This window comes from Triticum dicoccoides, chromosome 2B, assembly GCF_002162155.2.
Source record: "Triticum dicoccoides isolate Atlit2015 ecotype Zavitan chromosome 2B, WEW_v2.0, whole genome shotgun sequence".
Taxonomy (NCBI): domain Eukaryota; kingdom Viridiplantae; phylum Streptophyta; class Magnoliopsida; order Poales; family Poaceae; genus Triticum; species Triticum dicoccoides.
Genome location: NC_041383.1, coordinates 382,071,830 through 382,081,697, shown reverse-complemented (window position 1 = coordinate 382,081,697; position 9,868 = coordinate 382,071,830).

Sequence of the window (9,868 nt, the reverse complement as noted above, 5' to 3'; positions counted from 1 at the left end):
TTACTCCTGTGTCATCTTTCCTTGACCTGATGTTGTCCTCACAGGGACATGGAGACACTGGCGCAGAGGGTGGCGAAGAGGGCCAAGGCCTCGACGGGCGACAAGCCCCCGACAGGTACTTCGATTACGCCGCTGGTGGTAGAGAGCAGCCCGGAGAACAGCCCCCGACACAGCCCCCGCTTCATCCCCCAGTGTTTGTCCATCACTCAGTCCTCCATTGATGAACTTTGGGTTGTGAATCTTTGATGCTGATCTTGCCGGGTTTGCCAGAGAAGAACGACAGCAGGAGGATCCGCCGAGGGATACCCCCAACATGCCGCCCCTCTCGACTATGCCGCCACGAGGGGCGTCCCCGGCAAGGGCATCCACCGCCGAGCCCACGCCTATGGAGGAGGAGGAGACAAACTTGGGTGCCAGTGGTTCCACCCCGGAAACGAACGTCGGCGGGGAGGGTGCCACCTCTTCCCAGCCCGGTGCTGGTAAGTTTGCTTGCTTCCTGTCCTTATTCTTTCTTCTTCTTTTGAGATTTTTTAAACCTTGATTTGGCTTTGCCTCATCCTCCTTCTTGGCATCTAGGCACTTCCTCGGCGGACCTGGAGAACATTGATACCGTCATAGAGAAGCTCGCCAGGGATGCTGAGGCCGAGGACAACAAGATCGCCGCCGAGGAGGCCGCCAAGACCGGCGATGAGGTCGCCGCCAAGGGGCCTGCCGGGGAGGCCCGCAAGGCCGCTGCCGAGGAGGCCGGCAAGGGGCCTGCCGGGGAGACGGGCAAGGACGCTGTCAAGGAGGGGGTGGTCAACGACCAACCTTCCTCCTCGGCCACCTCCGGCTGGGGAAAATACCTGAAGGTGGGCGACGACCTGTTCGTCCACCTCCCAGGGGCGGCGAGTACCAGGGCACCCACCGAGGGGGAGGTGTTCGACGACGAGGTGCTCACCGCCACCGGGCTTGAGGTTGTTGACGAACCGAGCACCAATGGCGGCTGTTCCCAAGAGGAGCAGCTCCTTTGGGCATGAGCGCCAACTTCCAAAAGCTCCAGGCGCCCCACCGTGCCCGCCTGGACAAGGCAAAGTCCAGGATGGCGGCGGTGGACAAGGCGTAGGCAGACCTCGCAGGGTGCGTCACCGAGACGCAGGCCTGGTTCCGCTAAGCCCGCGAGGAATTGAAGATCGCCCAGGATGTGCTGGCTGAGCGCAAACAGGAGCTTGTCTTGAAGCCGGATGATATCGAGAAGGCCCAGGAACTGGTGAAGGAGCAGGCCACCAAAGACGAGGCCACTCGGCACCAGCACCAGGCCGAGCTAAACTCCCAAGAGGAGGACCTTGCCGCTCGTGAGGGGGAGCTCGCCGCCACCCTCCGCGGCAAGGGTGAGGAGGTCGGGAAGCTTGTCGCACAGCGGACTCAGGAGCCGGAGCAGAGGCACAGGTAGGCGCTCGATGCCCAAACCTTGGTCCATGCTGGCAAGGTGAAGGAGCTGGAAGTGGAGCGGGATGGGCTGAAGGAACAGGCTCTGAAGGTGGCGAAGGAGAAGGACACACTCAACGGTGCTTTGATGGAGGCGCAGGCCGCAGTCCTTGGCAAGGCTGAGCAGCTCTCCAAGGCCAATGACTCCATCAAAGACCTGAAGCTGAAGCTGGAGGGTCTCGAGGAGACGCTTTTGGAGGTCAGGGCCCGAGAGGAGACCCTGACCAAGAAGATGGAGAAGGAGAGGCAGCTGCGGAGGAATGACGCCACCAACCACGAGGATTATGTGAAGGGCGAGAACCTCTGGATCAGTCGCCTCGCCGACGTCACCGACACGATCACCATGAAGCTAGCGACCATGGGGATGCCAAACGTGAGGTACGCCCCGGAGCCGAACATGAGCCCCAACGCCAAACTGACCCTGTTCTTCAAGGGTGTTCTTGGGGCCCTGGAGCAGTTCTGCTCGAACAGGGTGACCTCCCTGGCCGATGAGGCCCGGAAGCTTTGCCGGGGTGCCATGAAAAAGGTCCGCACCAAGGTGGCGTACTGGAACCCCAACCTCGACTTCGATGCTGCGCTAGAGAGCTTGCCGTAGGATGTGGACCTCGCGATGCTCGCGGAGCGTATCAAGCCCATCATCAGCCGCATCGACGGAGTTCAGAGGATAGAAGGCCAGCGCTGGGACTAGGCACCCCGTTTCTCATCGCCGCTGCAGGTTCATGACCAAGACAATTTTTATCTTTAGTTAGAACCGTAGCAACAATTGGTGTAATATAACCCTGCAGTACTTTGAAACGATGCATGTTATTTCCCTGTTCGGTTTCTCTTTGTTTGTCCACCCTACGTTTAATTGGATAGGCTTGCTGGCGCGTAAACCTAGGTTGCAACGTCTCGAGGACGGATCCTCAACAGCCGACCGGGTGCGCTTGCGGCCAGGCAAACCACCTTACCACTCTTAGCGCAGCCGTTTGAACTGTCGAGCGGACTCGAGACAGAACAAAAGCGTTTCCAGTAGTGGAAAGGCCACCCTGCCCTTCTTGATGCACCCACTTGAACTGTTGAGCAGACTCGAAACAGAACAAAGGCGTTGCCAATAGTGGAAGGGCCCCATTGCGTGCAGGTTTATCATACAGAGAGCGGGATCTCTGAGGAAAATAATCTTATGTAAAAAAAGGAATTGCTCAAAGTTTTTCATGAATTAGCTTCTTTGTTGTCATACGGGTGGTTGCTTTGTCTGTAGATGATGTCGCTCGCTTCATCATCTTCTTCCTTGGAACCCATGGCGACAAAGAAGCGCCAAACTAGCTGCTAGGCCGGATTTTCACAACTGCGCCCCCTACCTGGCGTGCCAAAGATGTCGAGGGAAAACGACACCTATGAGATCACTGGAATCCCTTCTACGGTTGGCGGGCGCGGGGTTGTGCAAAGAGCGGGTCTAGAAGCCAGCACGAAGGTCGTTTACCCAGGTTCGGGCCGCGAGGATGCGTAATACCCTAGTCCTGCTTTGGTGTATATTTGAGTGTTCTTGAGCTTTTGAACTAGCTACGATGCGTGCTTCGTCCAAAAGATCCAAATACCCCCTCACTACGCCGCGGGCCTCCTTTTATAGACAAAGGGGCTGCCACAGTGGCACACAGGAGGTGGGAAGGTATACAGTGTCCAAGCTTATCGCATATCATTATAGGACAAGGCGCATTAAATGCGCTACTTAGGTGTCCTCTTGCTTTATTGGGGACGGTAGCAAGGTTCGTCCTGTTCGTCGCCGCTCCGCCTTGCTTCGAAGCGCGTCGAGGCCAACGAGGCATGCAACACCATGTAGGCTGGCAGGCTGCTGAGTTGGCGTGATAGTAGGGTATTCACAAAGATCTTCATGCCACCACGTAGGTGCTCACTGAGTTGGCCTAGAGGCCGCACGCCGCCACGCAGGTGCTCGCGTAGTAGTTGGTCTGGCAGTTGCATGGGAACGATGGTGGAATCTTGGCAAATATGGGCCTGGCTGCGGCCCCGCGGATGTCTTCGGCAAGAGTCTTGTCGGGGCCCCGGCAAGGGTCTTGCCATGGCATTGCGGTCGTCCCCGGCAAGGGGCTTGCCGGGGGTCTTGTGGATATCCTCGGCAAGGATCTCGCCGAGGATCATTGTCTTCTGATTCACACCTGATCTGGTATGCTTCTGGTCTTCACAAAGATCTGCATGCCACCATGGAGGCACCTCCCGAGCTTGGGTTCCAATGCGGTTGAGGGCGTCAGAACTCCCAGGCTCGAGGGTGGCAGCCCTGCTGGCGTTTGGGCAAGTTGCCCCGGCAAGGCTCTTGCCGTGGCTGTGGAGGCTGCCCCGGCAAATGTCTTGCCGGGGGAGTCCACCTTGCCCTTCTGCTCTTTGTGTTTCTGTCTTGGCGTTGGTCTGGTTATTTTGTGCCTTTGCTACCTCTTCCCCGCCAAGCATGGTCAGGGGCGTGGGGTTGCGACTGCCCGCGCACAAGTAAAGGGGTGCAAAAAAGTGACCCCTACTTTTGTACACCGACACATATATGACAAATTTCCAGGACTTAGCAAATTAACCATTAGCTACTGCCCTAAACAAATTTGCCCTAGCTAAATTTGCTCATTTGCTAAAAAAATTGGCCCTAGCTATATTTGCTACTGCCCTAATTAGCTACAGTTTTTAATTTGCTACTGTTTTATTTACTTGCTACTGTTTTTATACCTATTTTTGCTACTGTTTTTATACCTATTTTTTTTGCTAACTTGCTCCAAAAAATTTCTAACTTTCTAAAAAACAAAAAAAAATTGCTAATCAGCTACTGCCCTAATTTGCTAATTTTGCTAATTTTGTTTGCCAAATTTGCTAACTTGCCCTAAAATTTGCTAAATTTCCCCTAAACAGAGGCTAAATTTGGCCTAAACAGAGGCTCGGGCAGGGGAGAGGAGAGGGAAAGGAGGGAAGGGGAGAGGAGAGGCTTACGGCGAGGGAGCTCAGGCTCGGGCGGCGGCGGTCGAGGGCAACAGACGGCGGTGGCGGCGGCGAGGTCGAGGTCGTGCGGGCAGGGGAGAGGTGGGGGCGGCGTTGTGGTCGAGGGCGGGCAGGGGAGACGCCGGTGAGGTCGAGGGCTGGCTCAGGAGACGGTCGGCGACCAGGTCGACGGCGGCCAGGTGTGACGGCCGGCACTTGAGGGCGACGAACGACGCGAGTGTGGGCACGGCGATGGCGGCAACAACAGAGTGGGGGAAGAGGGTGTGGGGAGAGTGGGGTTGGGACTTGGCGGACTTGGCAAAATTTGAGCATCGCGGTGGTTAACTCAAAATAGCAGTAGCACTAGATCCAGCGCTATATCTATCTTAGCTATAGCGCCGGGTTGTAAAGCAGCGCTACTGCTAATGGCAATAGTAGTAGCGATTTTTTAGGATCCAGTGCTATAGCTAGCTATAGCTAAGATAGCTATAGCGCCGGATCCTAAAAAAGCGCTACTGTTAACTGTTCCAATTTTTATTATTTTCTTTTTATTATTTTCCTTTTCTAGTTTTTAGTTTTCTTTTCTTTCCTTTTTCTTTTGTACTACTTTCTCCTTTTTGTTTTTTTGTCTTTCTCCCGATGACGGCGTCTCCCTCTCCCCCACTGCGCGCATATCACCGGAACCATGCATGTGGTGGTAACATATCAGTTGACCGATAACGGTTACTTAATTGCATACACAAAATAGATACATATAGATAGATGTAGGTTTCTGATCAGCTGCGTCGACGACATTTCACATTGAGCTTCTTCCCTTCCTTGTTCGTTCCCGAGTAATTGAGCCCCTCCTTGTGACTTTTCTGGAGCCATGGATTATGATCTTTCTTAGGTAATGTAGTATTGATTCTTCTTTTCAAATATGCTTCATCATCATCGTCATCTTCCCTCATCAGGTTGCCGTATTGGTCGTAGTCTTCCTCGTTGGCTACTCCATCCATTCTGACGATGCTCCTTTTGGATCTCCTCATGACAACACGGCTGGGATTGGCCGGGTCGGTTAAGAAGAAGCATTGTGTCACGTGCTTAGCATGTACCCATGGCTCATTTTTCACGATGACGTTAACATTCACGGGAGTTCTCTTCGCGTCGGGTATAGACATGGTGGTGAAATACTTGTTTTCTCTTACTACGTCCTTGGCCCATCTGACACAGAACATCGTTGCATCGTGCAATCCAGCATAGGCAGGCTCCCAGATCTCTTCGACCCTTCCGTAGAATCTCACAGTTGTGCTGTTGGCATCAGTCATGCATTGAATTGTCACCCCAGAGTTCTGGTAATCACTGTCCATGTCTTTGGCCTCCGTGTAGAACGTGTACCCATTGATACTGTAGGACTGATAGGTCGTGAGCTTGGGCGTGGGGCCGTGTGCTAAGGCATGTACGAGCAGTCCGTCCGAACTGCCCTCTTCCAGGGGATTTTCAAGGAACTTGCTGTTTAAACCAGCACAAGAAAGTGGCGTTGTGCTCTATAGTAACTTCATCGTCCGTCTTGAGCATCCCCTTATCATGGTACTTCTTTGCGTTGGTTTCTTTGTGCTATGCCACATAATCATGTACCACATCTAGGTGTTGTAGCACTACTAAGTTAGCCCTGTCAAAGTCGTTTCGTCTATCCGAGTAGTCCACGTGCAATTCCCTCCAACCGTTATTGTGACCATCTCCTTCGAGCTTCCCATCGTGCTTCTTGACGGGCAAACCAACAACAGGGTCTCCGACGCTTAAATAATTCTCGCAAAAGGAGACGCACTCATGCGTTAGATACCCCTGGACGATGACCCCATTCATCCTCTTGAATGGCATCATGCTATGAAGGAATGTTGGCCCAAGGTTGATGATGTCGTCCACGATGTGGACACACAGATGCACCATGATGTCAAAGAACGCGGGCGGGAAGTACATCTCAAGCTCACATAGTATGACAACGATCTCTTCCTGTAGCCTTCGGAGCTGCTTCACACTTATGGACTTTCGAGATATAACATCGAGGAAGTTGCAGAGACTAGTAAGTGTGTCACGGACGTGCTTCTCCATTATCCCTCTAATGGCAACCGGGAGTATCTGCGTCATCATCACGTGACAGTCATGAGACTTCATCCCGCTGAACCTTTTCTTCTTGGGGTCTAGAAATCTGCTTATCTTCCCATAGTAACCGGAACTGACTTTGATTCCCATAAGGCACTTGATGAATTGATCGATCTCCTTCGCACTTAAGGTGAAGCAAGAAGGGGGGCAATAATTCTCCTCCTTCTTGTTGACTTTTCTGCCCCTTTCCCCCTCCTCTGTCCCCGTCTACGTCTCCTCCATCAACTTTTTACGGTGGAGATCTTTCCTGATCTTCAAATCATCCAAGTCTTTCCTTGCCTTTGGCCCATCCTTGGTCTTCTCCGGCATGTTCATCAGTGTGCCAAGCAAGCTCTCACATACATTTTTCGTGATATGCATTGGATCAAGGCAATAAGGTGTGTCATGATTGGGCCAGTACTCCAAGTCCCAGAAAACAGACCTCGTTTTCCATACCTTCAGCAGCAGCTCCGGCGCCTTGTTGATCTTCCCCGGCGCGGGACATTGTTCCCAGTTTCTCAATAGCTCGTCAATTTTGGTGCCGCTCCTCTTACGTGGAGGTCCTCGAAGCTCAGCCAACCCATTGAATAGATCTCCATGCTTTCTACACGGGTCATCCTTCTCGAGCCATGTACGATGCCCCATGTACAAGATTTTCCCGGACCCGCCATCTTTCGTTGATGTAAGCTGTTGAGACATTGTATCATCCACGCACCTCGTGCATCCGCAGTATCCGTGGCACACCTGGCCTAAGGTGTACCCGTAACCGAGATAGTCATGCACCATCGTCATCAGCGCGGCTCTCATATGGAAATATTCTCCTTTGCTGGCGTCCCATGTCCATGCCGGTGTTTTCCATAACGTGTCTAGCTCCTCTTGTAGAAGCCCCATATACAGGTTAATACTATTTCCCGATTGTTTCGGCCCTTGAATCAGCATGCTCATGTGTATGTACTTTGTCGTCATGCACTTCCATGGGGGAAGGTTGCACATCCATACAAACACAGGCCATGTGTTGTGGTTGGTGTTCTGATTTCCAAACGGATTCATGCCATCGGTACTCGCACCAAGCACGATGTTCCTTGGATCTTCTACATCAAATCCGTATACAGTGTTGAATGCTCTCCCCTGGCCACCATCTATGAGGTGTCTCAGCCTCGTATCATCTCCATCATCGGGCTTATTCCTCTCCGTGTGCCAGCGCATGAGCTTTGCTTCCTTAGGATCTACGAAATACCGCTGCCAACAGGGAGTGATCGGAAAGTACCATACAAATTTCTGAGGAGCTTTCTTTCCCACCTTCTTGTATCGAGAAGCATTGCACACTAGACAACTGGTTTTCCCCGCGTGCTCCCCTCGATAAATGATGCAATCGTTGATGCATGTGTGGTACCTAATGTGCGGAAAATCAAAAGGGAAAACGATTTTCTTGGCCTCCTTGACACTAGTAGGACACACGTTCCCCGCGGGAAGAACTTTATTATGTAGAAACTTCAAATGCTCATCGAGGCTTTTGTCTGTCCATTTGTTTTGGGCCTTCGTCTTTAGAAGTTTGAGCGTGAAACTCAAGTGGGTCACCTCGGGTTTGTAACTGTCATACAATGGAGTCCTCGAGTCTACTTGAAGTTGCGCCAGCTTGGCCTCCTCTCTAGAAGCAGCTCTCTCGCTAGTCGTACTCTTGCGAAGGAGGTCTCGAACATGAGGGTCCTAGATGACTGCACTTAGTACCGTCGAAGACTTCGGCATGACCGCCGCCTCTTCTCCGCCATGTCCGGACTCTTCTTCGCCGTGTCTGGAATCTTCTCCGCCACCGTCGTCATTTCCGAACTCTTCCTCGCCGACATGTCTGGCGCCATCGTCTTCTTGTCGATCGGTCATCTCTTCATCTAGCCCCATGTTGTTATTCTCTGCCATGTGGACGTCCTCATCATCATATTCTTCTTCACTTATCCACTGAGTATATCCATCCATGAAACCATTCATCAGCAGGTGCGCCTTCAAAGTGCCACGATCAAAAGGGTCCAAAAGGACTCCTTCCTTGTAGGGATGGCAATGGGTAGGGTATGGGTGGGTATGAACTTCTTCTGCCCAAACCCATATCCACGGAAACCTTCTATACCCACCCATTTCAGTACCCATGGGCATAAATTGATACCCATGCCCATACCCATCGGGTATCCTATACCCAATGGGTATCCAATGGGTACAATCTATGGCATTTAATTTTTTTAAAAGTAGAGAAATGAGTCTAAAATTCAAGTGACGATGGGCGAGCGATATGGTATTGATGTGGTCTCCTCCGGTGAGTGGCATCTTGGAGAAATCAAGTGAGTATGAGCAATGGTTAGTGGTACCCCAACACCATGAGAGGCGGCAGTGGGAATTGGGGATCGTTAGATCAAGAGATGGACATGTGTTCGATGACGATAAGTTGAGATTTCATCACTTAGAGGACACACATGTGATGTAGGATGAGTGGCGAGCAAGTACCTATGGCCCTATGTGCTATGGCCGGTTTAGGGAATAAGAGATTTAGGGTGGGCCATGAGAGTTGGATGTTGACTCCACATATCATAGGAGTTAGTTTCATTTAACATTGTTTGTGTGTATCCATTGGGTGACCCATGGGCGCAATTTCATACCCATGCCCTACCCATATATTTTGCGGGTATGGATACCCATTACCCGTGGGTACAAAACCTCTCCAAGTCTTGCCCATGCCCATTATGTTTGGGTAGGGTACCCACGGGTACCCATACCCATGGGCAAAACTGCCATCCCTACTTCCTTGCATCTTGCACACAAACATCTAATCCTAGTCCGATTATTTGCATACATGTCCATCACCGTGGATTGCATGTACCGCTCCACCTTCCATCCACTCACCTTCATGACCGACTGCACAGTATAACAAGCAAAAGGGTTATGAAATAAATAATGGATGCTTCAAAGTCATATATATATATATATATATAATTTTGGCATGACCTTGCCCCCATCCTACTACCGGGTATAGCTACACCCATTTCTTATATACTACCATGTGGTAGTATATACTCTACTTTATTATTTTTATTATGTTCATATACTATATCTAAGATAATCCAAAGTGAGTTATATGAAAAAATTGCAAGTGAGCTCATAGTTTTATTGTATTTGTGAAATACGTACATATTTGTACGCGAAATGAAGTATGCAAACAATATGGTATATACTACCAAAAAAGTAGTATATATACTACCTAAACATTCTAATATAATATATACTACGCGTACATACTCTCCGATATGATAGATACTACCTAGAACGTATGAAACAAAAGTGGGAGTAA